An 18338-nucleotide genomic window follows, 5' to 3' on the forward strand; every position below is an offset into this window, starting at 1 on the left:
TAAGAAGTAGCTATCAAGGTTTCCTTGTCAACATACAAAATCAATTAAAACAGCAAGCCTACCCAAACACACATGAAAGTAAGTCCTATTAACCTCAATGTGATTTCCATCCCAATAAACATAATTGGGACTGGACAGCATGGCACATCACAAGACCCTCAAAGCCCTAATGATATCTACAGCAAGATTGCAGGGGGTTCCAGGTGCTTACCCAGGACCATGTTTTAAGAAATATGGTTAGTTTTACACATTTTTACACCAGAGGTTTTCGATGAAAGGAGACCAGAATTTACAGCATTTGCATCTCAAGAGGGGTTTGAGTAGTGCAGAACTGGATTTCCAAAGCATTCTGAACTTCTCTGTGCTTCTGTCCCAACCTGCCAAGATGGTTCTGACCTCCAGCCACTGAATGGAGTTCAACCTATTTCCTGCTTCTCCTTCCCAGAAAACCTTTTGCCAAGCAACTCCTCCCCTTCTCCCCCCACCCTAGTTTTGAAAAGTGACAATTTTCGTGTGCGACACCACACCAACATTGCCCTGGAAACCTCCCCCTTGGTTACCTGTAGGGCCTTTTGTCTTGTAGATGGATCATCATCTCTCCACCTGCCCCTCTAAGCGAGCTCAGCCCATCAGCTCTGATTAAGCCCCAGCATCCAAAAATCTGGAGGGAAAGATCTGGCGCCCAGGTATCTAGAGGATCCCTGTTTCCCTACTAACCTGTAACAGTAACCAAAGACCTAAGTGGATGGATTTTCTGGTTCAGTTTCTATTGGTCACCTACAAGTCGCAGCAAAAGGCTGCCAATTTGTAAATATTTTTTAGTATTCTATGATCAGAGTATGTTATTTTATTTTAATTTTTGATTATTTTATCTGCTGGTTTTTTATAGCATCTGCGTATGTGTTGTTTTGTTTAGAGAATTTCCCTCTCTTTTAGAATCTTTTGATTCCTTATTGCAAAGTGCTTCAAGATTTTATATACAGGTGACTCTCCACTTATGTGGGGGTTACGTTCAGGGCCCCAGTGTGCATAAGCAAAATTTGTGCAAGTGGGGAGGCTCGTCAGAATGGAGAACTAGGGCAAAAGGGCATCAAACATACAGTACTTTGCACCCCCCCCCCCACTTTATACTGTACCTTTGCCTCCAGATCACCAGAAAGGGCAGGGAACAGTGCAATTGAGCCCACTGCAATACAGCTGTTGAGCAAGGTAGCGCAGCAGCAGAGAGAGCTCTCAGGTGCCATTTTAGAGCCCATAAGTTCCTTTTTCAAGCTCTTTAAACCTTCTATTTCCAGACTGACATCCTCTTTGGGCTCGAGGGAGGGAGATGTGTGTGGCTCACGAGCTACTAGGACTTTCCACCTCTCTCCCAGCATATCCAGGTTTGAACAGATGTAATTGTTTATTTCCCAGTGATGCATGTATACACAGTGATGCACAAGTGTGGGTGCCTATATTCATTTATAGATAGATAGATAGATAGATAGATAGATAGATAGATAGATAGATAGATAGATAGATAGATATAGATAGATGATAGATAGATAGATAGATAGATAGATAGATAGATAGATAGATAGATAGATGATAGATAGATAGATAGATAGATAGATAGATAGATGATAGATAGATAGACAGATAGATAGACAGACAGATAGATAGATAGATAGATAGATAGATAGATAGATAGATAGTATAAGGTATATAGATAGTATAAGGTATATAGATAGAGAAGATTGTAAATTGTCTATAAGTTGACTAAAAATAAATGAAATGAAATTTGGACCTAAAGAATATTACCAACACTTACTAACTTCTCTATAATTATTTATTCAAGCCAGAAAGAGCTTGGCAAACTTAATTTCCCCACATCTTGAAATTGAAGAACTGGACTTCTTTAGGATAGGGGTTTGGGGTGGGTTTTGGTTAAAAAATAATATTTCTATCTAATAATGGAGCCTTTCCCAGCAACTGTAACACACACACACACACACACACACACACACACACACCAAGTTGGCAGTTCTTATTTTATATCATAAATCTTACTGACATTGAGGAGGCAAGTAGCGCCTATTTCTTTGCCAGAGAGATCTTTTTTTTAGATGGAATGAGAAGTTATTGCAACGTCACATTTTAAAAAAATATTGCTGATAAGTTATCAGCACTTAGCCTGTTTCCCAAGGGGCAAAGAAATATTGTGGGAGTTGCCACATGTCACCTTTTTAAGAAGCATTAGTCAGTAAACCCAAAGGACTACCTGAAAGCAAAAGGCGCCTTTCAAAAACCTCACTAACTATCCATTACAACAGCACCTCCCCATTTCATAACACATTCAGTACTCCCTAATACTTAGTTCATTAGTATGGGAACCCTAATTGCTTGTAAAGTCCTAAAACCAAATATATGATGTGCTAATCAAGATGTCAACATTGTTCAGCAGACGTTGAAAATAAGGCTTGCTTTGATATTGAACAGCAATATTTCAGATGGATAATGTAACGAAAGAAGGAAGGGAGGAAGGAAGGAAGGAAGGAAGGAAGGAAGGAAGGAAGGAAGGAAAGAATGAATTTAGTCTTAGAAAAGTTTAAAGACCACAACAATAATCTTCTATTAGTGCAATATTGCTTAAACTGGCAATGTAATTATTTGAGAATGTCACCTTGACAGCATGAAAAATATCTTCTAACAACTGAACCAATAAAGCATGGTGGATAATTGTTTGCCTTTTCCCTTGGGTATGGATCTTTATTCAGCTTTCAAATGTATTCAGTGCCTTTGGGCAAGTCAAGCCTTTAAGCCCTCATTGTGGGCTTCCTAAGGACTTCCAACTTGCCACTGGGAGAAAAATATTAAGGCAATTTTATTCTGGGAATGGTTCATGTTCCTATGTAGCTGCATTGTTTTGTACTTCCTGGATGTCCCGTGATCGTATTATAAAGTATTTGTGTTCTGTGTTATAAATCCAGCACTTTTTGTTTTCCAATATATTTCTTATCCATAAAAAATTTGGTGTGGTGCAAGCAAATTTTTATTCTGAAAGCGTGGCCCAGAGTAAAAAAGTTTGAGAACCACTGGACTGAGTGAAATCTCAGTCTGATCCAGCAAATCTCTCACAGTGTTCTTCAATCTCTCCCCTTTCACCCCAAAAGTTTTCCCAAAAGCTCTTTGAAAGACCTATTATGAGGACAGTACTCCACCTCAGAATCACAGAGTTGGGAGGGACCTCAAAAGGTCATTAGTCAAAGGCCCTGCTAATGCAGGAAGCCTCCAGCCCTGATCAATGGCCAGCTTCTACTTAAACGCCAGCTTAAATTAGCAATTGCCTCAATGGCTTGACGCACAGGGAGATTGAGACAAATTGAGAATAGAGTGGGAGGAGGCAAAGAGTTAAAGCACCCCACCCATACCGGCGTCCTAAACTGGAACAGGGCCCTTATGCCTGTCATTTGCCTTTTTAAAAGCCGTTTGAAAACTGTGCAGAATGGCATTGTGTCTAGTGTGACCTTTAAGAGTCCAAATCAGTGAAACTAATGCTCTCCTAGAAAGCTTCACAGCACAAGAGTTAAAGTATTTCCCATTCTCCCAAGGGGGGCAGAAGATCAATATCCTACTGGATTCCAGTTATAATATCATCTAGATTATGATTATGATTATGATTACAATCACACCTAGGACTTGACCATCCAGCACTTGAAAATCCATTGGAGATTATTATTATTTTTACAGTGTTTTTCATTATAAACCTTGGATATCGTACATTTAAAGAAGCCTCTCAGTTTATTGACACAACTAACATTAGTCTCTTTTATGTCACAACACTTTTAGAAAGTTGCTCCAACTAGATTTCATTTTCAGAAATACTGAACTTTCAAAATTAGCTTCCAAGTGCAGAAATCGATCCAGCTGCTGTTTTCAGATTTTTCCTCAGTCAGAAAGAAATCAAATTATGTACAGGCAAGATCTGATTACTGGAGCACTGCTTTTCTTCAAGGAACAGATCTGGTTTTGCCCCTTCCTTTTAAACAATACTATCGCCAAAAACAGGTGCACCCACGAATTTTACTGTTATAATAACTACAAACCCACACGTTTCACAGTAGTTATCAATGTAGAGTCCAACTGCACTCAGCACAAATTTCAGCAACAGCTTGTTTAGTTTTGCCATTTACCTTATGTATGTGAAGTAGAAGTAATTAGTGCAATGGATAGAAATAAAGGATTCTGTGGCCCCTGAAACTAAGCCAAGAGAGCTATCATTGCAATTATCCGAACTTAAGCTGTAAGCCATGGAGGAGGAACCTGTTGCCCTCCAAATGTTGCTGGACTATAAATCCTATCATCCTTGACCACTATGAGATTGTTAATGGCGACAGTGAAAACTCTCAGCAATCTATACCCAACTCTAATCACCCATTGGAGACACACACAATTTGTGACCCACAAAGCAGAACATAGTTTCCTAGCATAATTTCCCAATAACTAAAACAAAATAAAGCATTCCCTGTTTTTCGCTTCCTGACTAGGACTGGAAAAGTTGTGGGTGTTGTCAGTCACCTACAAGGATCCACCAAATGGCTGGCTTCATGGGACACACATACCGTATTGTACACATTTAATCTACATAGTGGATTCAATACTAGGGAACTCAGAAGGAATAAATCAGCAACCAATTTATCCTCTTTTGTGTATTACACAGCGGGCCCTTTCAGAGCAAACTTAGGCTGTTTCAAGAAAGACAACTTTTCCTTTTCTTTTTCCCCTTAATGAGTTCCCAGTTGGATTCATAGAATATTGACCCTGTAGCCTATCTACAAAAGCTGGCCTGTGAAAACTGCACATTCCTCTATTTATATGTTTGGTCCTGAGAGATGTTTGTTGCTTTTGTTTTAACAAAATCTGTTTGCAGGAGATAGCCAACATAGATTTAGATTTGGCAAATCGAGGTTCAAATCTTGAGCTTGGGGGGGTAACCTTGTTTTCTTCCAGTCAGCAGCTTAATATTGTAACAGGTCATTGGCAAAAGTTGTTTGTTTGTTTTTTAACTTATCAGATTTCACCTGAAAATGGTCAATATATATTAAATGGTGGCAAGGTGGGGTATGGGCTGGCATTTAGATAATATTTTTTGGATGCTGCAGAAATGTTTCATGGGTGAATACCACTGATTCCACAATAAACACCTGCCTGGAAGTTGCCCATATGAAATGAAAATAGCAACAACTTGCTTTGTTTGGCGAGTGAGCTAACTGAAGACTGGAAAGCACTATATTAAAATTATATTATAAAGAGTTAATCAAAATGCAGGGCTAGAATTAAAATATCCTGGGTTATTGCTTCCTTGGTAATTTATGACTCTTCTACAATGATATTAATCATAAATTAATTTTTGGGGGGAGAGAACTCAAAATAGAATGCAGAGGTTTTAAAAGCGAGATAAGTAACTACACAACTTTTAGAGGACAACTGAAGGCAGCCCTGTATAGGGAAGTTTTTAATGTTTGATGTTTTATTATGTGTTTGTATTTGTTGGAAGCTACCCAGAGTGGCTGAGGAACCCAGTCAGATGGGCAGAGTACAAATGATGTTGTTGTTGCTGCTGCTGCTGCTGTAGCCATGGAGAGCCTTGTGGAGCAGGCTTCTATGATATTCTAGTCCCCCCTCCCCATGTTTAGCTTTCATGTTTTTAAAAAAATATCTCCAGTATCTTTTATTCAGGGACGTATAAGAAAAAGCATGATGTGGATGGTATTCTACTCAAGTTCTCTGTAAGAAACCAACCTGGTTCCTACATCTAATGTTCTGGCCAATGAATGCAAGCCACAGGTATGACCAACAAGCACTAGGGTCTTATTTATAATTTTTTATACAATTACATTTTGATAGCAAGCAATAGAATTAAATATTCTACACTGTTGCATTCGGATCTAGGCTGTTTTGCACTAATTTATCATCCTCCCATGATAAACGCCACAGCCGTGGAAATTCTGACTACAGGCCTACAAGGACTCTGTTCTTCCCCTAGATAGAAGCTTGTGGATGTTTCTATAGCATTTATAACTTACGATATGTGACTCTCTCCTCAATCTACAAGTCTAGTATGATGATCAGCCCTTCCACATACAGAGAGTGCATTTCGGCTGCACTCCCTGTGTAATAAATTTATCAGTTATCAAATGCAATGTCTACTCAGAATGAATAAATTATCCGGTGGTTATAACTTACAAAATGTCTCTCTATTCACACCAAATGCATCAAGTCATTAAGATGACAATATGCTGCAAAATGATCTGAACTGTCAGGCGGAAGCTGCAAGAAAAGATAAAAGAAATGAAGATTCTTCTAGCAGCCTTTTTCAGCTGCTGAAGCTGTGTGTGGCAAAGAAACAGAATGGCTCAGCAGCATTAAGTTGATATTGTGCAATGAATCCAGGCTTGCTCTTCATAGGAAATCAATACATTCATATGTATCAAGCTGAACAATGGCCGTCAAAGGGAAATCTTGCTTCCATGAATGCTCCAGCTTGGGTTTTATTTCTTAAATAAAAACTAGTCTTCAATATATAAAACCTATCTTAAGTTGTCTTGTTCATAAAAAAAAAGACATGAGTTTATTGGATGAGTTGAGTATACTGTATTGTTTCAATAAAAAACTAAGCGAAGAGGAGGAGGAGGAGTTTGGATATCCTGCTTTATCACTACCCTAAGGAGTCTCAAAGCGGCTAACAATCTCCTTTCCCTTCCTCCCCCACAGCAAACACTCTGTGAGGTGAGTGGGGCTGAGAGACTTCAGAGAAGTGTGACTAGCCCAAGGTTACCCAGCAACTGCATGTGGAGGAGCGGGGACGCGAACCCAGATTTGAAATTCAAAAATCAGCTTCAGTATGCTATTTCTGAGCTTGCTGGGTTGTGTACTGAAACAGATACCATCAGTAAGCAGGACTTACATTAGCCCAGTTTGATATATTTGCTATCAGTCTCACACCTGGCATGGCTTGGGAATTCAAAGAAATTATTAAAAAAAAATCAGTGCAGTTTTGCAACCAACAATTAAAATCAATGCAGTTTTGAAAGCTGGAGTCCACCGTATTGATGCAAAATGGCAACCAATTGTGTCCAAACATAGATGCAAACCTGCTCCTTCTTAAGAACAATCATGCAAATTTTGGTTAAAATCGGTGCAGTTTTTAAAAGTTCAGTCCCCCATCTTAATTCAAAATTGTGTCCAATTGTATCCAAACGTAGACGAAACCTGCCCCTTGATCTCAGGATCCTAGCAAACAGACACACAAATTGTATAGAATACAGATACGAATACACACACACCTTTGCATGTGTTAGGCAAGTGCATGTTTCTCGCAACATGTGTCATAAATGTACCCATATCATAAAGCTGGAAATGGTTGCATCCCTGCAGCATTAACCTTTTCAGCAACCCATAAACTACACATTGTAGATATGTCAGGGAGGGCAAACAAAGTGCTAGTTCAAAAACACTCTTTCTTAAAAGCATCAACCTGCCACAATTCAAAGACCTCTCTGGCGATGTTCTATTTCCACTTTAGCCCCTCTCCCAGTTTGAAAGCTGATTCACCCATTAGTTTTTTTATGTGTTTGCCTAAAAAATGTTTAGTGTGAATGAAATGCAAACACATATATCATACAGGAACATACATCAAGTAATCAGGATTCGCTGTGGCTCCCTATCAAATGTACACTAGCAGGCTTGCTGCTAAGTAATGTGTGAGAAACATATTAAGTGTGCAGTCAATGCTCTCTTTTCTCATTCTTTCTAACTATTCAGCTTCATCTTAGCCTCCATTTTATCATGACTATACAGCAGTCACCAGATCACAGCCTTAAATACAGCTAAATATTAGTTTTAAATATACCAGTAACTTAAACTGTGATTCTGTGGAGATATAAGACTTTTAAAGTGCAACAGAAAGTCCTGCTACACTTTTTGCCACTCCAATAAATATTTTTTATTCATCAAAAGCAATGCACAATGAATAATCCAGAAAGTTGTAGCTATTTCCTCAGCTGCAAATAATATCAAAGCATTTTACCTGTACTGAGTCAGCACTCTTTAAGCTGAAGCACAGGGGAGCTTTAGTGAGGCTGGAATAATTAAAATCCCATCAAATAAACAACCCCTGGATTTGATCGTTAGTGTGCTTTCCTGCCAATATGTTGAACCTGGGTTGTAAAATGCTGCCGGAGGAATGATCACATTGAATGAGATGTAGATTCTTAGTCCAATAATGGTTTAAGTCCAGTTTAACACTGGTATTATCAGACACTTTAAAGGACAAGGCATGGATGCCTATAAACAGAAACTTGCAGTTTGCTATGCCAATATGGGAGAAATCAGTCATAACTAGGCCAAATGGCAGCCCTAATCATGGTGTCACTATTCTATGCCATATTTGAACATGTTTATTATTTTCTAGATGCTTTGTGAATAGGTCTTCCCTTGATTCAGTGGCCACATTCAAATCGCAGCATCTCTGCTTAAAAGTAGAAGATGAATTTCATGCAGCCCACACAACCGCTTCACTCCTCCCTTGAAGCAAGCAGGGAAACAAGGCACAAAGTTTCAGTTAACCACAGGTTCCTGTTGCATACTAAACAGGAAACGATATTTTGGCTTGTTTGGAAGCTGTTAACCATCAAGACGTGCTTTAAAGTGGATTTAACATCCTGCTTGTTGGGTAGCCATTAATCATAGTTTCCTGGTTTGGGAGGTAACAGGAAACAATGGTTAATTGCACCTTCTTAGCTTGCTTCCCTGCTCAAGCAAAGAGAAGAGCAAAGCAATGGGCTGCATGTGCAGACAGCTCATTCACATCTCTGCTTATAAGGGTGAGATGTGATAATCTGAACACAACCAGCGCATTTTATCAACCACTCTTATTTGCTATCGTATTTGTTTTGTTTCATCTGGATACTGTTCTCCTTTGGTTTCTGAGGGATAGCCCTTCACGTTCTTCATTTTTTTGTCATTTCAGATATCATAGAATTGTAGACTTGGAAAGGCCCCAGAGTATCACCTAGTCCAACCTCCTACAATGCAGCAATATGCAGCTGTATCTAAAACCCCTTCTCTGTTTATTATTGCCTTCAATGTCACATGGAACCCAAAGCTGCAAAAACAGGCACAGTATATGTTGTGCAATGAGATAAATGTAAATAGACACAAATGTTACGGGACAACATCCCAACTTATTCTTCAGGAGGTCAGTGGCTGGAGCTAGAGTTTAAAGTGCTACAGTTGAAATATAATGCTTCCATTGATCAAGCAGGCATAAATCTTTCCAATCTAGGGGCTTCATACAACCTGCTAGTCACAGGAGCCCAAGTGGCACACCTTTCTCTGCCCACAAAAGGCTCTGGAAGCTCACTAGGCAAAGACAGGGAGAAATGTAAAGTATTGCACTTGGGCAAAAAAAATGAGAGGCACAAATACAAGATGGGTGACACCTGGCTTGAGAGCAGTACATGTGAAAAGGATCAAGGAGTCTTGGTTGACCACAAACTTGACGTGAGCCAACAGTGTGACGCGGCAGCTAAAAAAGCCAATGCAATTCTGGGCTGCATCAATAAGAGTATAGCATCTAGATCAAGGGAAGTAATAGTGCCACTGTATTCTGCTCTGGTCAGACCTCACCTGGAGTACTGTGTCCAGTTCTGGGCACCACAGTTCAAGAAGGACACTGACAAACTGGAACGTGTCCAGAGGAGGGCAACCAAAATGGTCAAAGGCCTGGAAACGATGCCCTATGAGGAACGGCTAAGGGAGCTGGGCATGTTTAGCCTGGAGAAGAGGAGGTTACGGGGTGATATAAAAGGAGAAGAGGAGGTTACGGGGTGATATAAAAGGATGTCACATAGAGGAGGGAGAAAGGATGTTTTCTGCTGCTCCAGAGAAGCGGACACGGAGCAATGGATCCAAACTGCAAGAAAGAAGATTCCACCTAAACATTAGGAAGAACTTCCTGACAGTAAGAGCTGTTCGACAGTGGAATTTGCTGCCAAGGAGTGTGGTGGAGTCTCCTTCTTTGGAGGTCTTTAAGCAGAGGCTTGACAACCATATGTCAGGAGTGCTCTGATGGTGTTTCCTGCTTGGCAGGGGGTTGGACTCGATGGCCCTTGTGGTCTCTTCCAACTCTATGATTCTATGACACAGCAACCCACACCGCAAATAATAAACAATATAAATAAATATGGCATATGGTGTTTCAGAAGAGTCAGATGATTAAGCAACACAACCACCCTTGATTCTCTAGAATCGCAGCTCATGATGCTCCAAGGAGGAAGATGTATTCTTAAGACTCATGTGAACAAAGCCAGTTTCTTGGTCATAGCTTGCTTACCCTGTTATTTATACACCTCCAAGTTGAACAATTTATTAACCCACCCTCTTTACTTTAAATGTGTATGTACTTTCACACAGACACACAACCAAGTGCGAACTGATTTAAAGGTGTTTGCAAATATGTACACACCCGTGACAGGCTCACAATATCATATTTATGTCAACAAAATAAAACCCAAATCCCATAAATTCCAATATTCCAATCTAAGATGATCCCAGCTCAAGCCACTATATGGTACTTATCATTCACTCAAATTTCTCACAAATACTGCTGCTTAATATTCACTTTTGTGAGTGAATCTCCATAAGAAGTGGGTCAATATAAAGTGCATATGCGGTTCCTTGATTCTGGGCGGGAGGTGTGTATGTACATGATTTACTCATAGTGCATCAGCTGATTTTTCAGATAGTGTATGATTCTGTTTTTCAATGACCATTGAAATTGATCGTTGTCATTTATCAGACAAGTACAATTTTTCACTCACTTAAGACTATTTCCTTGTACATATTCCAGGCTGATCCCCCCCCCCCCATAATGCAATCAGAGTGATCAGAGTGATCAGATTGAACTTATTATAAACTATCAAAGTTCATATTCAGGATCAATAACGAAATACCAAGATAAATGGCAGCTGTGCCAAACACCACTGTCTAGAATGCTTTTGATGGAGCTGAAGTGGCCACTAATCTAAAACATAAAGAGAGATGCAAAAATGTCATAAATAAGGCTGCAATCTGTTTACTTTGGAGTAAGCCCCACTGAACTAAATAGACCTTACTTCTGAGTAAATATGGTTAAGGTATTAATAACTATAGTTTGTGACATTAGTCTAATTTAAAAAATGGAATCGTATGCACTAATCCCTCATATGCAGAAGCAAATACCATTAATAGCAAGATAGTAGTGACAGTACCATTTTCATGAACAAACCATAGTAATCAGCCCAAATGAACAAAGCTTACCTAAGTGTAACTACATTTGCTCAAATATATCTCCTAGCATTTTGCCTCTTCCCTTCCCCTCCTCCCACTGTTTAAATGTTAGTTCCTCCCACTGTTTAAATGTAAATGTATACTGTACCTTCTTCAGTACAGTCCTGTGGTTTATTAATTTTAATTATTACTTTGTGGACTTTAACGCTGCTTTGTAAATAAAAATTGCCATTGTTGCTATATGCACATTCTTTCTAAGAGAGTTAATACTCTCAAAGTTATATAGTGCAGTACATTTGATCACAGAACTCTTCTCTTGCTCTTAGTGGTTATAACAAGCAACACGGGTATTTTAACTGTAGTAAAAAAAAAAAACCTGCTATGCATTAGATGGTTAAAAAGGTACCATCAAGATGATTTGAGACCGCTTTCTGTAAAATGTGAGGAATGCGTTCTTGTGAGCACAAACTCAGGTGCTTAAATCAAATGTACAGTGGTACCTCAGGTTAAGAACTTAATTTGTTCTGAAGATCCGTTCTTAACCTGAAACTGTTCTTAACCTAATGGGGTTAGCTAATGGGGTCTCCTGCTGCTGCCGCGCCGCCGGAACACGATTTCTGTTCTTATCCTGAAGCAAAGTTCTTAACCTGAAGCACTATTTCTGGGTTAGCGGAGTGTAGCACCTGAAGCATATGCAACCTGAAGTGTATGTAACCCGAGGTACCACTGTATATAAATTGTAGAAAGCAAAAATGTTGGGATCTGTTGACTGGGAATCACTAATGTACAACATTCTTGTATATTTGCATTCCAGAAAAATTATTTTAATGTTTGTACATTGTCAATAAGGCAACATCAAGTTGGTGAAAATCTACCAGATATTCTAGACTAATAATGGAAATGTAACTGGGTTATGTGCATATAGTATAGCAGTTTCCCAAAGCATTTACGTTTGGAGGCTTCCGGTTCAGCTATGCCTTAATGGAGGTAGCCCCCATGACAGCAGGAGATTGTTGGCAAAGGAAAAACAAAGATGATTCAGGGTAAATCATCCCTGCAAATTCCCCCCAGGGACAGGGGTGAACGGGCTTCACTCACAGTTTGTCTTGGTATCTGACTCGCTCCGGCAAGGAATGCAGCGGGCAGGGAGGTGCTGAGTGCAAAAGCACTTTGCCTGCTGAAAATCCTCCAATGCCGCCATTAAGAAGCAGAGGTTATCCTGTTATTTAGAGTTTAATTGCACTAAACTATAGGTGTGTGCTAGAAGAGATGAGATCACAAACTGTGTGACAAACCAATTGCAAGGACTTAAAGGTTTGAATTTGAGATAAGACTTCATTCAGTGCAAAAGACGGGTGGGGGGGAGGAACCTACGGAGTTTCTTTATTTAAAATTTGCTTCTCTGCATTAATGATTTGGCAACCCTCCTCTGAATGTTAGTTTAAATTATATTTGTACAAGTGAGGATGAAAGAAATTGGATTATAAATATGGAATATAACATCAAACAGAACTGTGTATGTAAAAAAGTGGGTGAAAGGGAGGGAAGCTCTATTTTGCAAAAACTTTACAGTGGAAACTTAGAGCTGACTCTTCCCCATCCTTTATTATCTACATATATCTTCAGCTGTGAGCTGCCAAGGAACTGATAAGGTTCTTTCTTGAGTCATCTGCAGTTTGACAGACCGCTTTTCTTCCCAGGTTGAGAGGGAAAGTGGTGACAACAGTTTATTTACTGGGACAGAGTGACTTCTGCAGCTGTAGTTAAAGTTCTTGGTACAAAACAACAAAGCAGGGGATAGAGCGATGGAGAAATTTCTGCAACTTCAATGGGATATAAGCTCCGCCCAAGGCATGACAGATAATAGCAACAACCGGGGGAAAGAAAGACATAACATCTTACAGTGACAGGAAGAAACACCATGGACAGAATACCGGTAATTGCCATACAAAGGAAGAACAAGGATATAGTTTGAGTTCCTCACTTGCAGTTTTATAAATCATTTCATGTGACAACAATAATATCAGTTATTAATATTGCCGTTGTTGAATAAGGGATTATTATTGTGACCAGAATGTATTTGAAACTAATAAGATTTTGGAACGCCAAAAAAAAAAAATCATCAAATCAAAATCTAGCACGCCGGGGGGGGGGGCGACAACACTCTAACTAAATTATATAATTCACTATTTGAATTGGTATTAATAATTGTATTATAAATTGGCATTGTTATAATGAGGCTATTACTGGACTGTAATTGAAAACTAATAAAATGTATTACAAAAAAAGCATTTACATTTGGAAGCGGAACAAGTAAATTATAGCTCAGTCTTTATGCTACACATACATTCATAGATATAGTACACACAGCACAAGCTGCTTCCTTGGGGATCATGGGGTTGCTAGTTTTAATCTTTTTTAATTAAAATAACAACAGCATTAATTTACTTAAGGGATACAGCTTAAAAAACAACGAGAAAGCAAAGTCATGAAACACATCAGGATGCTCTGGTCTACTATGAAAATAAATCAATAAATGACTTCTTAAGGTGGAGTGGCCAAACTTCTAGGTAAAGAAAGTGATAAGAATATAAAGCATAGAGCATGCATGCACTGTAAGGCTACAACAAAATCTTGCTGCCAGTAAGCTAGTTATTGCCAAAGAAAAAAAGAAATGGAGGAGAAAGTTCCCCTTCAAGTGTTCAACGATCGTTCAACCCAGACACTGAGGTCCAGTGCTGAGGGCCTTCTGGCAGTTCCCTCACTGTGAGAAGCCAAGTTACAGGGAACCAGGCAGAGGGCCTTCTCGGTAGTGGTGACCGCCCTGTGGAATGTCCGCCCATCAGATGTCAAAGAAATAAACAACTTCAGTCATACCTCATGTTACGTCCGCTTCATGTTACGTTCTTTCAGGTTACGTCCCGCGGTGACACGGAGGTACCAGAAAGGGTTACTTCCGGGTTTCGCCGCTTGCACATGTGCAGAAGCGCAAAATGACGTCACACGCATGCACAGAAGCAGTGAATTGCAACCCGTGCATGCACAGATGCGCCACTGTGGGTTGCGCTCTTTTCATGTTGCAAACGGGCCTCCGGAATGGATCTCGTTTGCAACCAGAGGTACCACTGTATTTGACATTTAGAAGACATCGGAAGGCAGCCCTGTTTAGGGAAGTTTTTAATGACTGATGTTTTAATGTATTTTTAATCTTTTGTTGGAAGCCGCCCAGAGTGGCTGGAGAAACCCACCCAGATGGGCAGGGTAGAAATTAAAAAAATATGTTATTATTATTATTATTATTATTATTATTATTATTATTATTAATCCCACAGGGAAAGTATATTCCCTCTGTTGCGCCCCCATTGTCATTGCCCTCCAGAGGTTGCAGGGTTCCACTCATCCTCGTGGAGGGCAACTGAAGACATGATGGAGCACACTTGTGCCCATTCACCTCATGTGTCAACATCACACTGAAGAACGACACCTAAAGAAGGCACACGGCATGGCATGTGCTAATTGCAATAATTCACTGTGCAGGCTGTTGTTGTTATACCAGGCCTGGGTGAGTTAGAAAATGAATATGGTTCTGTATGAATCTAGGAAAGGAGAAAGTAGTAATCAGTAGTGTCTGCAGAGAAGGCGAAGCAAGTAGGACTGAACTTTGAACTTTGAAGGATAGCAGTGAGACTCATGTGTTGTGTGGTGCTCAACCATTTGCAGACTATTGTCTCCAGGTCTTAAGCCCACCTCCCCTACAGTTCATTAAGAACTAACACAGTATGTGCAGAGATGGTCTTGTGCTGGTTTTACACTTGTCTTCATGCATTTGCTTTTTATTTACTTACTGTTTTTAGCTTTGGTTGTATTTATGTCCCATTGGTTTTTAAATCTGCTTACCACCCAGAGGGCATGGTTAATTAGACAATATGTAAAAGCCAAAAATAAATAATGACTAGGTAATAAGAGAAAGTGTCGTGTTCCATGTGCATTAAAACCTCCTTGATGGTAAGTTAGCCTGGCAGATTTTCACGGTGCCGTACGCAAATGGAAATAGTTCAATAAGTTAGTACCCATTCGGCCTCGATTCCTTCAAGAGGATCTCTTGAGAAAGTTATCTCAGCTAATGAGGCCTGGTGCAATGGCCTACTTAATAATTATAGAACAACTTCCTATGAAGCACTGTCACTTAGACGGCATGAATGACTGCAGAACCTTTGCTTTGCCCTTATATCCTTGACTATCATCATTGTGAAGGTCAAGCAGTGGGAGGACTTGAGCAACCTATCACATAAACTATTTATGTTAAAGTTCTGATCTGGGTTCCTACAGTCCTCGTGCTGTATACTAATTGTACTGCTATTATAAGGAAAGAGCTATGGATTACTCTCAATTTGCTGTTGAGAGTAGTTTCTGATGTCTACAGTTCCCGATTTGTATACATTAGAATAGTCACATTTAAGTTTCCAGATGTAAAGTAAATAGGAGCACATCTTCCATTTAGACACTATTAGGGATGCATCTTTTAAAAGCCAATTCACACAGCCAATACACATCAGTTGATAATTCGTCACTCAGTTACTTCCAGCCAAGTGTGTGAATTGACCTGTGAATTAGAATTAATCTGTTTTGGCTCATTTGCATATTTATTTATTTAATGAGATTTATATACTGCTTTATTGTAATAAAAACCTACTAAGTGATTAGGCTCCTCCAGATCTCTTTGTCAGCTAAAACGCATGACAGAAATAAGAAAATAAAAACCCCAGAATAATGTATATATGCATTGCCTTAGTGTTCAGCTCTTTTGTGCGGTGAAGTCATTATATCATTTTAGACTTCCTGCAAACTATTTACAAGTTCCCAAAATGGCTGAAAGATTATGCCTCTCTGAAATGTCTGTTCCACACCAAAGAACACCCTCTGCTGTTGACACACCATTCTATTTCATGCCACCAGTTCAGTTAGCAGAATGTCCCTTCATTTCGCTGATATGAATTACATTTCTACTTACGCAGCATTTAGTGGAGATTATTTTTAGAACTTTCTGCAAAAGTGCTTTTACTAGTAGGCACTTAAGTCAAATGGGAAGATGGAAAAAGAGGAGAAATCAGACCATTTTAGGAAATGCTGAGAAAGAAGAGCCAGCTTCCATTCAATCATTACAGTTCACTCAGCTCAAGGGTAGATTTGCTTCCGGACAACCGTCGCCTTCGCTACTCCTCAGAGACTGTAGCTCTCTTTAGGCATTCAGATAGGATGCACAAAGTTCAAACTGGGGAGAGGGTGTACACAGTGGATTCACATGCAACAAGCAGGAAGGTCGAAAGAGGGCTAAGCATATTTCACTGAATGTGCTTAGAGCCCCCGTTGCAATTAAGAAGCCTGATAGTACAGGGGTCCAAGTGCACTCAGACAAACACACCTAGAAACTCATCCCAGATCTTCCTGCTCAACACAGGAAGTTTGGGGCTAGAATGTGTCTGACACACCCAGGAATATTGGAGCCAGGGGCTGGTGCATGCACCTACCGGTGGAGCAAGCCGATTGGGCACCTGGGGTGGTGCACACAGCTGTGGGGCGGGGCCAGCCAAGGCAGCACGCTCCATGGGGCCTCTGAGGAGTCTGCCTGCCTCCTCCCACTCAGCCACCCTACAGCTGAGGGGGAGGCATCGGGCAGAACGTTTGGGGCAGCACAGAGCCTGCGGGCGTCCAAGCCACCGCGTCACTCCCAGGAGTGCAAATGTGCAATAACAAAAGAAAAGGATACCTGAATCATATGGTGGAACAGAAAACTGATTTTTTGTGTGCATGTGATGGCAACTTCCAGACACAAGGACATCATTATATGATTAGCCATCTGCCCAAGGGGCAGCTTCCTTTCAGCTCATAGAGGCCTGGATTTTCAATAATACCCAGTCATTAGATCTGTTGCAAGCATTCAAAAGGAGGTGCTCATAAAAGAAACAGTCCTTTTAATGCCCATGAGCAGGATCAGGTCACCCTGGTCACAACCTACTTTGAGCAGATTGAATAGAGCTGTGTTGAGCCTGATCCTGCATGTAACCTCCTGCCCCCCCCCAATATCTTCCCCTTCCCTGAAGTACCTTCCAGGTAGTGAGGATGTCATTGGGACTTCCACTTCCCCAAAGGCAAAGAAGCTGTGTTTGGAGCAAGTGGAGGAGGAGGAGGCAGAGGTCTCTGTTGCAGGTGCTTCCAGGTGTTTCCAGCACCTTTTCCCATTGGGGAGGCTGGTACTTACAGTCCCAAGCCCAGGCTACCAGGTGAGGAAAGAATGCTGTGCATGGCTCCTGCTGCTGTAAAACACCCGCCAGAGGCGGTCCTGCCTCAGTGGGAATGGGGTTCTTCAGCATCCCATTCCCAGGTGGGAGGATGCAGTCAGCTGGAATGATACACAGAGCATCCTTTGTGCTCCTGAGGCTTTGAGCACATTAACTTGGAACATGAAGAAAGTCCTGCCCCCTTTCAGGGGTGAACAAAGGGATGCCCGTTCATTCCTACCGATCCCTGGAATTAATATTTCAGGCTTGTTCAAGCTGTGACCCAGTAGGCTGAGAGTGACTTTGCAGCCCTGTGATATATTTTGGCCTGCCAACTGCTTAGTAAGTCCCAGTTTGTTTCCATTTCAGGCAAGATAAAACCCAAGAGATTTATTAATCCCCCAGTGGACCACCGTACATAGAAGGTGGACGGTGGTTTCCTTGGTGGGTTATGAGCTGTGCTGGCCTGTTTAAAGACTCCATTAATCTCATTCTGCCCACAAACGGGGAAAACATTGTTCTTCCAATTTTAGCACAGCTTCTTCTAAACAAAAGAAAACATTTTAAGCAGAGGTTGGGTAGGATTCTTCAGGTGTGATTCCTGAATTACAGGGGATTTGACTACGGTAGATGACCCTTTAGATCCTTGCAATGCTACGATTCTATCATTCCTTCATTCTTCATTTCCACTGGCCAATTAAAAGCAACCAGAATGCCTAATGAAAAGGACCAGGGATTGTTTTGGGTTTA

General features: G+C 40.5%; 1 protein-coding gene across 2 annotated transcripts in view; it reads right to left on the reverse strand.

Annotated features, from left to right (window-relative positions):
- FGF14 (fibroblast growth factor 14) overlaps nt 1-18338 on the reverse strand; it is a 295842-nt gene that overhangs the window by 233798 nt on the left and 43706 nt on the right. Inside the window, exon 1 of one of the 2 annotated variants that reach the window (XM_083735377.1) lies at nt 17415-17479. The exons of the other annotated variant lie outside the window; for it this stretch is intronic. The gene's annotated coding sequence lies outside the window, so the exon portion shown is untranslated. Of the gene's footprint in view, nt 1-17414; nt 17480-18338 lie in introns of those variants that run through there. 2 annotated transcript variants of the gene reach the window in all.

Source organism: Podarcis gaigeae, assembly GCF_964106915.1.
Source record: "Podarcis gaigeae genome assembly, chromosome: 4".
In the NCBI taxonomy this organism is placed as follows: Eukaryota; Metazoa; Chordata; class Lepidosauria; order Squamata; family Lacertidae; genus Podarcis; species Podarcis gaigeae.